A 17,637-nucleotide genomic window follows, 5' to 3' on the forward strand; every position below is an offset into this window, starting at 1 on the left:
GATTCTGACATATATTATCTGCTGAAATTAATTTACCATTTGCTAATTCGAGTAAAAATTTACTAACCAAAGGCGTCAATGGCCAACTTAATTTAGCACAAAAATCTCTACTCATATAGCTTCTATCCGCACCCGAATAAAATAAAACGTAAGCAGATTTATTGTCAATAAGAAACGTACCCGTAACAAGCTCCGGGTCTTCCTGTGCCTCTGCCGCATTAATATTGAAAACTCTTCCGCGGCCTTGTCCATTCGTGTTCTCCTGGTTCGGGCAATTTCTAATAAAGTGGCCCGGTTTTCCACATTTATAACAAACTACATTGGCATAACTTGCTCCGACACTACTTGCTCTGCCATTACTCGTTTCGACACCATTTGTTCCTTTCGTTCTATTAACCCCTGGTCCGTAGACCTCACACTTAGCCGCGCTATGACCATTTCTTTTACACTTGTTGCAAAATTTGGTGCAGAACCCCGAGTGATACTTTTCACACCTTTGGCATAGCTGCTTCTGATTGTTGTTGTTGTTGTTGCGGTTATAATTATTGTTGTGATGATTGTTGTAGTTGCTGTTGTTGTTGTTGTTGTTGTTGTTGTTGGGCCGTTTGTTGTAGTTGCGATTGATGTTGCGATTGTTGGGATAATTGTTGCGATTATTGTTGTAATTGCTGTTGTTGTTGTATTGGTGATTCTTATCACCGTTTTCCTCCCACTTTCTTTTGACTTGCTTCACATTGGCCTCTTCAGCAGTCTGTTCTTTAATTCTTTCTTCAATCTGATTCACTAGTTTGTGAGCCATTCTACATGCCTGTTGTATGGAGGCGGGCTCGTGTGAACTTATATCTTCTTGGATTCTTTCCGGTAATCCTTTCACAAACGCGTCGATCTTCTCTTCCTCATCTTCGAATGCTCCCGGACACAATAGGCACAATTCTGTGAATCGTCTTTCGTACGTGGTAAAATCAAATCCTTGGGTTCGTAACCCTCTAAGTTCTGTCTTGAGCTTATTGACCTCGGTTCTGGGACGGTACTTCTCGTTCATCAAGTGCTTGAATGCTGACCATGGTAGTGCGTACGCATCATCTTGTCCCACTTGCTCTAGATAGGTATTCCACCATGTTAATGCAGAACCTGTGAAGGTATACGTAGCGTACTTCACTTTGTCCTCTTCAGTACACTTACTTATGGCAAACACCGATTCGACCTTCTCGGTCCACCATTTCAATCCGATCGGTCCTTCGGTTCCATCAAATTCCAAAGGTTTGCAGGCAGTGAATTCTTTGTAGGTGCATCCTACACGATTTCCTGTACTGCCAGATCCAAGGTTATTGTTGGTATGTAGCGCAGCCTGTACCGCGGCTATGTTTGAAGCTAGAAAAGTACGGAATTCCTCTTCATTCATATTCACGGTGTGTCGAGTAGTCGGTGCCATTTCCTTCAAAATAGTTAAATGGAACAAGTTAATCATACAGAATATTATGAGTATTTAATAGTATTTCGTAGCATAATATGAACTCATTTATAAAAGCTTTTTCTTCATATTAGCATTTTATAAGTTTAAATTAGGGTAGTACCTACCCATTAAGTTCATACTTAGTAGCTAATATACAATTCAACTACTACAATTCTATATGAATAACTGATTGTAATAATATTTCACGTTCAAATTTTTATACAATATTTTACAAACTTACAATACCGCTTATTTTACATAAAGCATGAAATATAGCACACAATAACTTTGATACAAGATAGTTGTGAAGATAATTCTAGCTAGTACACAAGTCGTTCAGTAAAGGCAATAAAGACACGTAATTCATACGTCCAGAAACAAGTCATGCATTCTGGTTTTACTAGGACTACTTCCCATCCTTGGTCTTGTGGAACATAACCGTTATGGCCGTTGATAAGACAGCGTGTTGTAACGTCGTCAAAGGGACGAGGGTTACGTAATGACCAACAGTCTCGTAATAACCTAAAAACCTCATTTCTTATCCCAATTACCGACTCCGTTACTTGTGAGAACGTTTTGTTTAATAGTTGTAGCCCGATGTTCTTGTTCTCACTTTGGTGAGAAGCGAACATTACTAACCCGTATGCATAACATGCTTCTTTATGTTGCAAGTTAGCCGCTTTTTCTAAATCACGAAGTCCTATATTCGGATATACTGAGTCAAAATAATTTCTTAACCCGTTGCGTAAAATATCATTTGGGTTCCCCGTAATATATGCGTCAAAGTAAACACATCGTAACTTATGGATTTCCCAATGTGATATCCCCCATCTTCTGAACGAAAGCCTTTTATAAACCAAGGCATTCTTGGAACGTTCTTAAAAATGTCTTACATACTGATCTCGCCTTAAATTGTTGTGCCGAGGAATTCTGACCGACTCTAGACAAGATTTCATCAATCATGTCTCCGGGTAGGTCTCTTAAAATATTGGGTTGTCTATCCATTTTGTGTTTTTATACTGTAAAATAGACAAGAGTTAGATTCATAAAAAAAATACTTATTAATACAAGCAATTTTTACATATATCATAAAGCATAAGCACACTATATTACATATATTACACCACACGAATATAACTATCTTATTCTGACTCGCTCGTTTCTTCTTGTTCGGTTTTGGTTCGTTTTGCCAAGTTTCTAGGGATATATGATGTTCCCCTAATACGAGCCGTCGTTGTCCACATTGGTTTAGAAAAACCTGGTGGTTTAGAGGTTCCCGGGTCATTGTTACAACTTAAGGACTTCGGGGGTTGACGATACATATAAAGTTCATCGGGGTTGGAATTAGATTTCTCTATTTTTATGCCCTTTCCCTTATTATTTTCTTTTGCCTTTTTAAATTCAGTTGGGGTAATTTCTATAACATCATCGGAATTCTCGTCGGAATCCGATTCGTCGGAGAATTGGTAATCCTCCCAATATTTTGCTTCCTTGGTGGAAACACCATTGACCATAATTAACCTTGGGCGGTTGGTTGAGGATTCTCTTTTACTTAACCGTTTTATTATTTCCCCCACCGGTTCTATTTCTTCTTCCGTTTCCGATTCTTCTTTCGGTTCTGATTCTTCTTCCGGTTCCGACTCTTCTTCCGGTTCCTCTTCGGGAACTTGTGAATCAGTCCACGAATCATTCCAATTTACATTTGACTCTTCATTATTATTAGGTGAGTCAATGGGACTTGTTCTAGAGGTAGACATCTATCACATAATATCAAACACGTTAAGAGATTAATATATCACATAATATTCATATGTTAAAAATATATAGTTTCCAACAAAAATGTTAAGCAATTATTTTTAAAGAAAACACGGTCGAAGTCCAGACTCACTAATGCATCCTAACAAACTCGATAAGACACACTAATGCAAATTTTCTGGTTCTCTAAGACCAACGCTCAGATACCAACTGAAATGTCCCGTTCTTATTGATTAAAAACGTTCCATATTAATTGATTTCGTTGCGAGGTTTTGACCTCTATATGAGACGTTTTTCAAAGACTGCATTCATTTTTAAAACAAACCATAACCTTTATTTCAAAAATAAAGGTTTAAAAAGCTTTACGTAGATTATCAAATAATGATAATCTAAAATATCCTGTTTACACACGACCATTACATAATGGTTTACAATACAAATATGTTACATCGAAATCAGTTTCTTGAATGCAGTTTTTACACAATATCATACAAACATGGACTCCAAATCTTGTCCTTATTTTAGTATGCAACAGCGGAAGCTCTTAGTATTCACCTGAGAATAAACATGCTTTAAACGTCAACAAAAATGTTGGTGAGTTATAGGTTTAACCTATATATATCAAATCATAATAATAGACCACAAGATTTCATATTTCAATACACATCCCATACATAGAGATAAAAATCATTCATATGGTGAACACCTGGTAACCGACATTAACAAGATGCATATATAAGAATATCCCCATCATTCCGGGACACCCTTCGGATATGATATAAATTTTGAAGTACTAAAGCATCCGGCACTTTGGATGGGGTTTGTTAGGCCCAATAGATCTATCTTTAGGATTCGCGTCAATTAGGGTGTCTGTTCCCTAATTCTTAGATTACCAGACTTAATAAAAAAGGGCATATTCGATTTCGAAAATTCAACCATAGAATGTAGTTTCACGTACTTGTGTCTATTTTGTAAATCATTTATAAAACCTGCATGTATTCTCATCCCAAAAATATTAGATTTTAAAAGTGGGACTATAACTCACTTTCACAGATTTTTACTTCGTCGGGAAGTAAGACTTGGCCACTGGTTGATTCACGAACCTATAACAATATATACATATATATCAAAGTATGTTCAAAATATATTTACAACACTTTTAATATATTTTGATGTTTTAAGTTTATTAAGTCAGCTGTCCTCGTTAGTAACCTACAACTAGTTATCCACAGTTAGATGTACAGAAATAAATCGATAAATATTATCTTGAATCAATCCACGACCCAGTGTATACGTATCTCAGTATTGATCACAACTCAAACTATATATATTTTGGAATCAACCTCAACCCTGTATAGCTAACTCCAACATTCACATATAGAGTGTCTATGGTTGTTCCGAAATATATATAGATGTGTCGACATGATAGGTCGAAACATTATATACGTGTCTATGGTATCTCAAGATTACATAATATACAATACAAGTTGATTAAGTTATGGTTGGAATAGATTTGTTACCAATTTTCACGTAGCTAAATGAGAAAAATTATCCAATCTTGTTTTACCCATAACTTCTTCATTTTAAATCCGTTTTGAGTGAATCAAATTGCTATGGTTTCATATTGAACTCTATTTTATGAATCTAAACAGAAAAAGTATAGGTTTATTGTCGGAAAAATAAGTTACAAGTCGTTTTTGTAAAGGTAGTCATTTCAGTCGAAAGAACGACGTCTAGATGACCATTTTAGAAAACATACTTCCACTTTGAGTTTAACCATAATTTTTGGATATAGTTTCATGTTCATAATAAAAATCATTTTCTCAGAATAACAACTTTTAAATCAAAGTTTATCATAGTTTTTAATTAACTAACCCAAAACAGCCCGCGGTGTTACTACGACCGCGTAAATCCGGTTTTACGGTGTTTTTCGTGTTTCCAGGTTTTAAATTTTTAAGTTAGCATATCATATAGATATATAACATGTGTTTAGTTAATTTTAAAAGTCAAGTTAGAAGGATTAACTTTTGTTTGCGAACAAGTTTAGAATTAACTAAACTATGTTCTAGTGATTACAAGTTTAAACCTTCGAATAAGATAGCTTTATATGTATGAATCGAATGATGTTATGAACATTATTACTACCTTAATTTACTTGGATAAACCTACTGGAAAAGAGAAAAATGGATCTAGCTTCAATGGATCCTTGGATGGCTCGAAGTTCTTGAAGCAGAATCATGACACGAAAACAAGTTCAAGTAAGATCATCACTTGAAATAAGATTGATATAGTCATAGAAATTGAACCAAAGTTTGAATATGATTATTACCTTGTATTAGAATGATAACCTACTGTAAGAAACAAAGATTTCTTGAGGTTGGATGATCACCTTACAAGATTGGAAGTGAGCTAGCAAACTTGAAAGTATTCTTGATTTTATGAAACTAGAACTTTTGGAATTTATGAAGAACACTTAGAACTTGAAGATAGAACTTGAGAGAGATCAATTAGATGAAGAAAATTGAAGAATGAAAGTGTTTGTAGGTGTTTTTGGTCGTTGGTGTATGGATTAGATATAAAGGATATGTAATTTTGTTTTCATGTAAATAAGTCATGAATGATTACTCATATTTTTGTAATTTTATGAGATATTTCATGCTAGTTGCCAAATGATGGTTCCCACATGTGTTAGGTGACTCACATGGGCTGCTAAGAGCTTATCATTGGAGTGTATATACCAATAGTACATACATCTAAAAGTTGTGTATTGTACGAGTACGAATACGGGTGCATACGAGTAGAATTGTTGATGAAACTGAACGAGGATGTAATTGTAAGCATTTTTGTTAAGTAGAAGTATTTTGATAAGTGTATTGAAGTCTTTCAAAAGTGTATAAATACATATTAAAACACTACATGTATATACATTTTAACTGAGTCGTTAAGTCATCGTTAGTCGTTACATGTAAATGTTGTTTTGAAACCTTTAGGTTAACGATCTTGTTAAATGTTGTTAACCCAATGTTTATAATATCAAAAGAGATTTTAAATTATTATATTATCATGATATTATGATGTACGAATATCTCTTAATATGATATATATACATTAAATGTCGTTACAACGATAATCGTTACATATATGTCTCGTTTCAAAATCATTAAGTTAGTAGTCTTGTTTTTACATATGTAGTTCATTGTTAATATACTTAATGATATGTTTAATTATCATAATATAATGTTAACTATATATATAACCATATATATGTCATCATATAGTTTTTACAAGTTTTAACGTTCGTGAATCACCGGTCAACTTGGGTGGTCAATTGTCTATATGAAACCTATTTCAATTAATCAAGTCTTAACAAGTTTGATTGCTTAACATGTTGGAAACATTTAATCATGTAAATATCAATCTCAATTAATATATATAAACATGGAAAAGTTCGGGTCACTACAGGATGATCACCTTACAAGATTGGAAGTGAGCTAGCAAACTTGAAAGTATTCTTGATTTTATGTAACTAGAACTTGTAGAATATATGAAGAACACTTAGAACTTGAAGATAGAACTTGAGAGAGATCAATTAGATGAAGAAAATTGAAGAATGAAAGTGTTTGTAGGTGTTTTTGGTCGTTGGTGTATGGATTAGATATAAAGGATATGTAATTTTGTTTTCATGTAAATAAGTCATGAATGATTAGTCATATTTTTGTAATTTTATGAGATATTTCATGCTAGTTGCCAAATGATGGTTAACACATGTGTTAGGTGACTCACATGGGCTGCTAAGAGCTGATCATTGGAGTGTATATACCAATAGTACATACATCTAAAAGTTGTGTATTGTACGAGTACGAATACGGGTGCATACGAGTAGAATTGTTGATGAAACTGAATGAGGATGTAAATGTAAGCATTTTTGTTAAGTAGAAGTATTTTGATAAGTGCATTGAAGTCTTTCAAAAGTTTAAAAATACATATTAAAACACTACATGTATATTCATTTTAACTGAGTCGTTAAGTCATCGTTAGTCGTTACATGTAAGTGTTGTTTTGAAACCTTTAGGTTAACGATCTTGTTAAATGTTGTTAACCCAATGTTTATAATATCAAATGAGATTTTAAATTATTATATTATCATGATATTATCATGTATGAATATCTCATAGTATGATATATATACATTAAATGTCTTTACAACGATAATCGTTACATATATGTCTCGTTTAAAAATAATTAAGTTAGTAGTCTTGTTTTTACATATGTAGTTCATTGTTAATATACTTAATGATATGTTTACTTATCATAGTATCATGTTAACTATATATATATATCCATATATATTTCATCATATAGTTTTTACAAGTTTTAACGTTCGTGAATCACCGGTCAACTTGGGTGGTCAATTGTCTATATGAAACATATTTCAATTAATCAAGTCTTAACAAGTTTGATTGCTTAACATGTTGGAAAGATTTAATCATGTAAATATCAATCTCAATTAATATATATAAACATGGAAAAGTTCGGGTCACTACAGTACCTACCCGTTAAATAAATTTCGTCCCGAAATTTTAAGCTGTTGAAGGTGTTGACGAATCTTCTGGAAATAGATGCGGGTATTTCTTCTTCATCTGATCTTCACACTCCCAGGTGAACTCGGGTCCTCTACGAGCATTCCATCGAACCTTAACAATTGGTATCTTGTTTTGCTTAAGTCTTTTGACCTCACGATCCATTATTTCGACGGGTTCTTCGATGAATTGGTGTTTTTCGTTGATTTGGATTTCATTTAACGGAATAGTGAGATCTTCTTTAGCAAAACATTTCTTCAAATTCGAGACGTGGAAAGTGTTATGTACAGCCGCGAGTTGTTGAGTTAACTCAAGTCGGTAAGCTACTGGTCCGACACGATCAATAATCTTGAATGGTCCAATATACCTTGGATTTAATTTCCCTCGTTTAACAAATCGAACAACGCCTTTCCAAGGTGCAACTTTAAGCATGACCATCTCTCCAATTTCAAATTCTATATCTTTTCTTTTAATGTCAGCGTAGCTCTTTTGTCGACTTTGGGCGGTTTTCAACCGTTGTTGAATTTGGATGATCTTCTCGGTAGTTTCTTGTATAATCTCCGGACCCGTAATCTGTCTATCCCCCACTTCACTCCAACAAATCAGAGACCTGCACTTTCTACCATAAAGTTCTTCAAACGGCGCCATCTCAATGCTTGAATGGTAGCTGTTGTTGTAGGAAAATTCTGCTAACGGTAGATGTCGATCCCAACTGTTTCCGAAATCAATAACACATGCTCGTAGCATGTCTTCAAGCGTTTGTATCGTCCTTTCGCTCTGCCCATCAGTTTGTGGATGATAGGCAGTACTCATGTCTAGACGAGTTCCTAATGCTTGCTGTAATGTCTGCCAGAATCTTGAAATAAATCTGCCATACCTATCAGAGATAATAGAGATTGGTATTCCATGTCTGGAGACGACTTCCTTCAAATACAGTCGTGCTAACTTCTCCATCTTGTTGTCTTCTCTTATTGGTAGGAAGTGTGCTGATTTGGTGAGACGATCAACTATTAACCAAATAGTATCAAAATCACTTGCAGTCCTTGGCAATTTAGTGATGAAATCCATGGTAATGTTTTCCCATTTCCATTCTGGGATTTCGGGTTGTTGAAGTAGACCTGATGGTTTCTGATGCTCAGCTTTGACCTTAGAACACGTCTAACATTCTCCTATGTATTTGGCAACATCGGCTTTCATACCCGGCCACCAAAAATGTTTCTTGAGATCCTTGTACATCTTCCCCGTTCTCGGATGTATTGAGTATCTGGTTTTATGAGCTTCTCTAAGTACCATTTCTCTCATATCTCCAAATTTTGGTACCCAAATCCTTTCAGCCCTATACCGGGTTCCGTCTTCCCGAATATTAAGATGCTTCTCCGATCCTTTGGGTATTTCATCCTTTAAATTTCCCTTTTTTAAAACTCCTTGTTGCGCCTCCTTTATTTGAGTAGTAAGGTTATTATGAATCATTATATTCATAGATTTTACTCGAATGGGTTCTCTGTCCTTCCTGCTCAAGGCATCGGCTACCACATTTGCCTTCCCCGGGTGGTAACGAATCTCAAAGTCGTAATCATTCAATAATTCAATCCACCTACGCTGCCTCATATTCAGTTGTTTCTGATTAAATATGTGTCGAAGACTTTTGTGGTCGGTATATATAATACTTTTGACCCCATATAAGTAGTGCCTCCAAGTCTTTAATGCAAAAACAACCGCGCCTAATTCTAACTCATGCGTCGTATAATTTTGTTCGTGAATCTTCAATTATCTAGACGCATAAGCAATCACCTTCGTTCGTTGCATAAATACACAACCGAGACCTTGCTTTGATGCATCACAATAAATCACAAAATCATCATTCCCTTCAGGCAATGACAATATAGGTGCCGTAGTTAGCTTTTTCTTCAATAACTGAAACGCTTTCTCTTGTTCATCATTCCATTCAAATTTCTTTCCTTTATGCGTTAATGCAGTCAAGGGTTTTGCTATTCTGGAAAAGTCTTGGTTGAACCTTCTGTAGTAACCAGCTAGTCCTAAAAACTGGCGTATGTGTTTTGGAGTTTTCGGGGTTTTCCACTTTTCAACAGTTTCTATCTTTGCCGGATCCACCTTAATACCTTCTTTATTCACTATGTGACCGAGGAATTGAACTTCTTCCAACCAAAATGCACACTTTGAAAACTTAGCGTACAATTCTTCCTTCCTCAATACTTCTAACACCTTTCTCAAATGTTCACCGTGTTCTTGGTCATTCTTTGAGTAAATAAGTATGTCATCAATGAAAACAATGACAAACTTGTCAAGGTATGGTCCACACACTCGGTTCATAAGGTCCATGAACACAGCTGGTGCATTAGTTAAACCAAACGGCATGACCATAAACTCGTAATGACCGTAACGTGTTCTTAAAGCAGTCTTTGGAATATCATCTTCTTTCACCCGCATTTGATGATACCCGGAACGTAAGTCAATCTTTGAATAAACAGACGAGCCTTGTAGTTGATCAAATAAGTCGTCGATTCTCGGTAGTGGGTAGCGGTTCTTGATGGTAAGTTTGTTCAACTCTCGGTAGTCGATACACAACCTGAATGTACCATCTTTCTTCTTGACAAACAAAACAGGAGCTCCCCTCAGTGATGTGGTTGGTCGAATGAAACCACGCTCTAAAAGTTCTTGTAATTGGCTTTGCAGTTCTTTCATCTCGCTGGGTGCGAGTCTGTAAGGAGCACGAGCTATTGGTGCAGCTCCTAGTACAAGATCTATTTGAAATTCAACGGATCGATGTGGGGGTAATCCCGGTAATTCTTTCAGAAATACATCGGGAAATTCTTTTGCAATGGGAACATCATTGATGCTCTTTTCTTCAGTTTGTACTTTCTCGACGTGTGCTAGAACAGCATAGCAACCTTTTCTTATTAGTTTTTGTGCCTTCAAATTACTAATAAGATGTAGCTTCGTGTTGCCCTTTTCTCCGTACACCATTAAGGGTTTTCCTTTTTCTCGTATAATGCGAATTGCATTTTTGTAACAAACGATCTCTGCTTTCACTTCTTTTAACCAGTCCATACCGATTATCACATCAAAACTCCCTAACTCTACTGGTATCAAATCAATCTTAAATGTTTCGATAACCAGTTTAATTTCTCGATTCCGACATATATTATCTGCTGAAATTAATTTACCATTTGCTAATTCGAGTAAAAATTTACTATCCAAAGGCGTCAATGGACAACTTAATTTAGCACAAAAATCTCTACTCATATAGCTTCTATCCGCACCCGAATCAAATAAAACGTAAGCAGATTTATTGTCAATAAGAAACGTACCCGTAACAAGCTCCGGGTCTTCCTGTGCCTCTGCCGCATTAATATTGAAAACTCTTCTGCGGCCTTGTCCATTCGTGTTCTCCTGGTTCGGGCAATTTCTAATAATGTGGCCCGGTTTTCCACATTTATAACAAACTACATTGGCATAACTTGCTCCGACACTACTTGCTCCGCCATTACTCATTCCGACACCATTTGTTCCTTTTGTTCTATTAACCCCTGGTCCGTAGACCTCACACTTCGCCGCGCTATGACCATTTCTTTTACACTTGTTGCAAAATTTGGTGCAGAACCCCGAGTGATACTTTTCACACCTTTGGCATAGCTGCTTCTGATTGTTGTTGTTGTTGCGGTTATTATTGTTGTTGGGATGATTGTTGTAGTTGCTGTTGCTGTTGTTGTTGTTGTTGTTGTTGTTGTTGTTGTTGTTATTGTTGTTGTAGTTGTTGGGCCGTTTGTTGTAGTTGCGATTGATGTTGCGATTGTTGGGATAATTGTTGCGATTATTGTTGTAATTGCTGTTGTTGTTGTATTGGTGATTCTTATCACCGTTTTCCTCCCACTTTCTTTTGACTTGCTTCACATTGGCCTCTTCAGCAGTCTGTTCTTTAATTCTTTCTTCGATCTGGTTCACTAGTTTGTGAGCCATTCTACATGCCTGTTGTATAGAGGCGGGCTCGTGTGAACTTATATCTTCTTGGATTCTTTTCGGTAATCCTTTCACAAATGCGTCGATCTTCTCTTCCTCATCTTCAAATGCTCCCGGACACAATAGGCACAATTCTGTGAATCGTCTTTCGTACGTGGTAATATCAAATCCTTGGGTTCGTAACCCTCTAAGTTCTGTCTTGAGCTTATTGACCTCGGTTCTGGGACGGTACTTCTCGTTCATCAAGTGCTTGAATGCTGACCACGGTAGTGCGTACGCATCGTCTTATCCCACTTGCTCTAGATAGGTATTCCACCATGTTAACGCAGAACCTGTGAAGGTATGCGTAGCGTACTTCACTTTGTCCTCTTCAGTACACTTACTTATGGCAAACACCGATTCGACCTTCTCGGTCCACCGTTTCAATCCGATCGGTCCTTCGGTTCCATCAAATTCCAAAGGTTTGCAGGCAGTGAATTCTTTGTAGGTGCATCCTACACGATTTCATGTACTGCTAGATCCAAGGTTATTGTTGGTATGTAGCGCAGCCTGTACTGCGGCTATGTTTGAAGCTAGAAAAGTACGGAATTCCTCTTCATTCATATTCACGGTGTGTCGAGTAGTCGGTGCCATTTCCTTCAAAATAGTCAAATGGAACAAGTTAATCATACAGAATATTAAGAGTAGTTAATAGTATTTCGTAGCATAATATGAACTCATTTATAAAAGCTTTTTCTTCATATTAGCGTTTTATAAGTTTAAATTCGGGTAGTACCTACCCGTTAAGTTCATACTTAGTAGCTAATATACAATTCAACTACTACAATTCTATATGAAAAACTGATTATAATAATATTTCGCGTTCAAACTTTTATACAATATTTTACAAACTTACAATACCGCTTATTTTACATAAAGCATGAAATATAGCACACAATAACTTTGATACAAGATAGTTGTGAAGATAATTCTAGCTAGTACACAAGTCGTTCAGCAAAGGCAATAAAGACACGTAATTCATACATCCAGAAACAAGTCATGCATTCTGGTTTTACTAGGACTACTTCCCATCCTTGGTCTTGTGGAACATAACCGTTATGGCCGTTGATAAGACAGCGTGTTGTAACGTCGTCAAAGGGACGAGGGTTACGTAATGACCAACAGTCTCGTAATAACCTAAAAACCTCATTTCTTATCCCAATTACCGACTCCGTTACTTGTGGGAACGTTTTGTTTAATAGTTGTAGCCCGATGTTCTTGTTCTCACTTTGGTGAGAAGCGAACATTACTAACCCGTATGCATAACATGCTTCTTTATGTTGCATGTTAGCCGCTTTTTCTAAATCACGAAGTCCAATATTCGGATATATTGAGTCAAAATAATTTCTTAACCCGTTGCGTAAAATAGCATTTGGGTTCCCCGCAATATATGCGTCAAAGTAAACACATCGTAACTTATGGGTTTCCCAATGTGATATCCCCCATCTTTCAAACGAAAGTCTCTTATAAACCAAGACATTCTTGGAACGTTCTTCGAATGTCTTACAAACTGATCTCGCCTTAAATAGTTGTGCCGAGGAATTCTGGCCGACTCTAGACAAGATTTCATCAATCATGTCTCCGGGTAGGTCTCTTAAAATATTGGGTTGTCTATCCATTTTGTGTTTTTAAACTGTAAAATAGACAAGAGTTAGATTCATAAAAAAATACTTATTAATACAAGCAATTTTTACATATATCATAAAGCATAAGAACACTATATTACATATATTACACCACACGAATACAACTATCTTATTCCGACTCGCTCGTTTCTTCTTCTTCGGTTTTGGTTCGTTTTGACAAGTTTCTAGGGATATATGATGTTCCCCTAATACTAACTGTCATTTTCCACAACGGTTTAGAAAAACCTGGTGGTTTAGAGGTTCCCGGGTCATTGTTACAACTTAAGGACTTCGAGGGTTGACGATACATATAAAGTTCATCGGGGTTAGAATTAGATTTCTCTATTTTTATGCCCTTTCCCTTATTATTTTCTTTTGCCTTTTTAAATTCAGTTGGGGTAATTTCTATAACATCATCGGAATTCTCGTCAGAATCCGATTCATCGGAGAATTGGTAATCCTCCCAATATTTTGCTTCCTTGGCGGAAACACCATTGACCATAATTAACCTTGGTCGGTTGGTTGAGGATTTTCTTTTACTTAACCGTTTTATTATTTCCCCCACCGGTTCTATTTCTTCATCCGGTTCCGATTCTTCTTCCGGTTTCGATTCTTCTTCTGGTTCCGAATCTTCTTCCGGTTCCTCTTCGGAAACTTGTGAATCAGTCCACGAATCATTCCAATTTACATTTGACTCTTCATTATTATTAGGTGAGTCAATGGGACTTGTTCTAGAGGTAGACATCTATCACATAATATCAAACGCGTTAAGAGATTAATATATCACATAATATTCACATGTTAAAAATATATAGTTTCCAACAAAATTTGTTAAGCAATCATTTTTTAAGTAAACACGGTCGAAGTCCATACTCACTAATGCATCCTAACAACTCGATAAGACACACTAATGCAAAATTCTGGTCCTCTAAGACCAACGCTCGGATACCAACTGAAATGTCCCGTTCTTATTGATTAAAAACGTTCCATATTAATTGATTTCGTTGCGAGGTTTTGACCTCTATATGAGACGTTTTTCAAAGACTGCATTCATTTTAAAACAAACCATAACCTTTATTTCATTAATAAAGGTTTAAAAAGCTTTACGTATATTATCAAATAATGATAATCTAAAATATCCTGTTTACACACGACCATTACATAATGGTTTACAATACAAATATGTTACAACAAAATAAGTTTCTTGAATGCAGTTTTTACACAATATCATACAAGCATGGACTTCAAATCTCGTCCTTATTTAAGTATGCGACAGCGGAAGCTCTTAATAATCACCTGAGAATAAACATGCTTAAAACGTCAACAAAAATGTTGGTGAGTTATAGGTTTAACCTATATATATCAAATCATAATAATAGACCACAAGATTTCATATTTCAATACACATCCCATACATAGAGATAAAAATCATTCATATGGTGAACACCTGGTAACTGACATTAACAAGATACATATATAAGAATATCCCCATCATTCCGGGACACCCTTCGGATATGATATAAATTTCGAAGTACTAAAGCATCTGGTACTTTGGATGGGGTTTGTTAGGCCCAATAGATCTATCTTTAGGATTCGCGTCAATTAGGGTGTCTGTTCCCTAATTCTTAGATTAAAAGACTTAATAAAAAGGGGCATATTCGATTTCGATAATTCAACCATAGAATATAGTTTCACGTACTTGTGTCTATTTTGTAAATCATTTATAAAACCTGCATGTATTCTCATCCCAAAAATATTAGATTTTAAAAGTGGGACTATAACTCACTTTCACAGATTTTTACTTCGTCGGGAAGTAAGACTTGGCCACTGGTTGATTCACGAACCGATAACAATATATACATATATATCAAAGTATGTTCAAAATATATTTACAACACTTTTAATATATTTTGATGTTTTAAGTTTATTAAGTCAGCTGTCCTCGTTAGTAACCTACAACTAGTTGTCCACAGTTAGATGTACAGAAATAAATCGATAAATATTATCTTGAATCAATCCACAACCCAGTGTATACGTATCTCAGTATTGATCATAACTCAAACTATATATATTTTGGAATCAACCTCAACCCTGTATAGCTAACTCCAACATTCACATATAGAGTGTCTATGGTTGTTCTGAAATATATATAGATGTGTCGACATGATAGGTCGAAACATTGTATACGTGTCTATGGTATCTCAAGATTACATAATATACAATACAAGTTGATTAAGTTATGGTTGGAATAGATTTGTTACCAATTTTCACGTAGCTAAAATGAGAAAAATTATCCAATCTTGTTTTACCCATAACTTCTTCATTTAAAATCCGTTTTGAGTGAATGAAATTGCTATGGTTTCATATTGAACTCTATTTTATGAATCTAAACATAAAAGTATAGGTTTATAGTCGGAAAAATAAGTTACAAGTCATTTTTGTAAAGGTAGTCATTTCAGCAGAAAGAACGACGTCTAGATGACCATTTTAGAAAACATACTTCCACTTTGAGTTTAACCATAATTTTTGGATATAGTTTCATGTTCATAATAAAAATCATTTTCTCAAAATAACAACTTTTAAATCAAAGTTTATCATAGTGATGTGTCGCGAGGGGTATATAAAATAGTTATTAAATTTTTGCAGGAAATACTATTAAATACGATACAATTTTACACAAGATATTTATTTATTTAGAGAATGGATATACTTAAACCTTGCTACAACACTTATAGGCAGTGTACCTAATCATACAGTAGTGTAGTTTTTAGTAAGTCCGGTTCGTTCCACAGGGAATCTTTTTAAACAAACCTTAACGCTATATTAGTTTACTTTTATAAAAATACAAATATATATATATATATATATATATATATATATATATATATATATATATATATATATATATATATATATATAAGTAATATTATTATTATAAAGGGGGGTTTTTACCGTTTAATGACCGGTTTGTCGATTTTAAAACTTTAGTCGCAGTTAAAACCAAATGTAAAATATTAAGACTTAAATTAAAGCGTAAAGTAAATAACGATAATGAAATTGCGAATAATAAAAGTGCGATAAAATAAACTTGCGATAATTAAAAAGTACGATAATTAGAAGTGCAATTAAATATAAAATAAAGGAAATTAAATATGAAATAAAAGAATTATGCTTATTTAAACTTCCGTAATCATGATGTTTGACGTGTTGATTTTAATTTTATGCCCATGGGTTATTTGTCCTTTGTCCAGATTTATTTAATATGTCCGTTTGGTTTTTGTCCATAACAGTCCATTAGTCATAAATATAAAGTGCGAGTGCCCTCATCAAATTATTCTTATACCCGAAGTTAAATATTCCAACTAATTGGGGATTTAAACTGTAACAAGATTTTAATACTTTGTTTAATAATTACACCAGGATGTCGACTGAGTGTAACCCAAGGTTTTAATATTTTGTTATCAATTATACCAAGTGTCCTTTGTACATAATTTCACCCCTGTTTTAATTATTCTAGTGGCTATTAATCCATTCCCGTGTCCGGTTAAATGAACGATTATTCGTACATATAAATACCCCGCCCATCGTGTCCGATTGAGTGTATATGGTAATTTATAGGGACGCCCAATTGTAAATCTTTATATTAACATTAACAAACTATCATTTAGTTAAACAAATATAAAGCCCATTAATAGCCCATAGTCTAATTTCCACAAGTGTCGTTCTTTTGTCCAAACCCCAATTATGGTACAAAGCCCAATTACCCAATTTTAGTAATTAGCCCAACATCATGATTACTTCGTTTTAAATAAGCATAATAATAACTTAGCTACGAGACATTAATGTAAAAAGGTTGAACATAACTTACAATGATTAAAAATAGCGTAGCGTTACATGGACAGAATTTCGACTTACACACTCAAACGATCTCTATCATAAATCTTATTATTATCATAATTTAAAATTAAAATTAAGATTATTGTTATATCTGATTACATTAACATTATGATAGAGAATTATAAAATATAGATATTGATATTTGATATTAAGGGGAAAGATATATAAATAGAAAGATAGATTTAGGATAGAAAAAGGTGTGTCCTATATCGATCGAATACACTGCCTTTTATAGGCGAATTCTGAAATTGAATTTTCATTTACGACCCCTGAACTATGCTCAATTAACAACTTTTTATTATTTAATATT

Source organism: Rutidosis leptorrhynchoides, chromosome 7 (assembly GCF_046630445.1).
Source record: "Rutidosis leptorrhynchoides isolate AG116_Rl617_1_P2 chromosome 7, CSIRO_AGI_Rlap_v1, whole genome shotgun sequence".
Classification (NCBI taxonomy): Eukaryota; Viridiplantae; Streptophyta; class Magnoliopsida; order Asterales; family Asteraceae; genus Rutidosis; species Rutidosis leptorrhynchoides.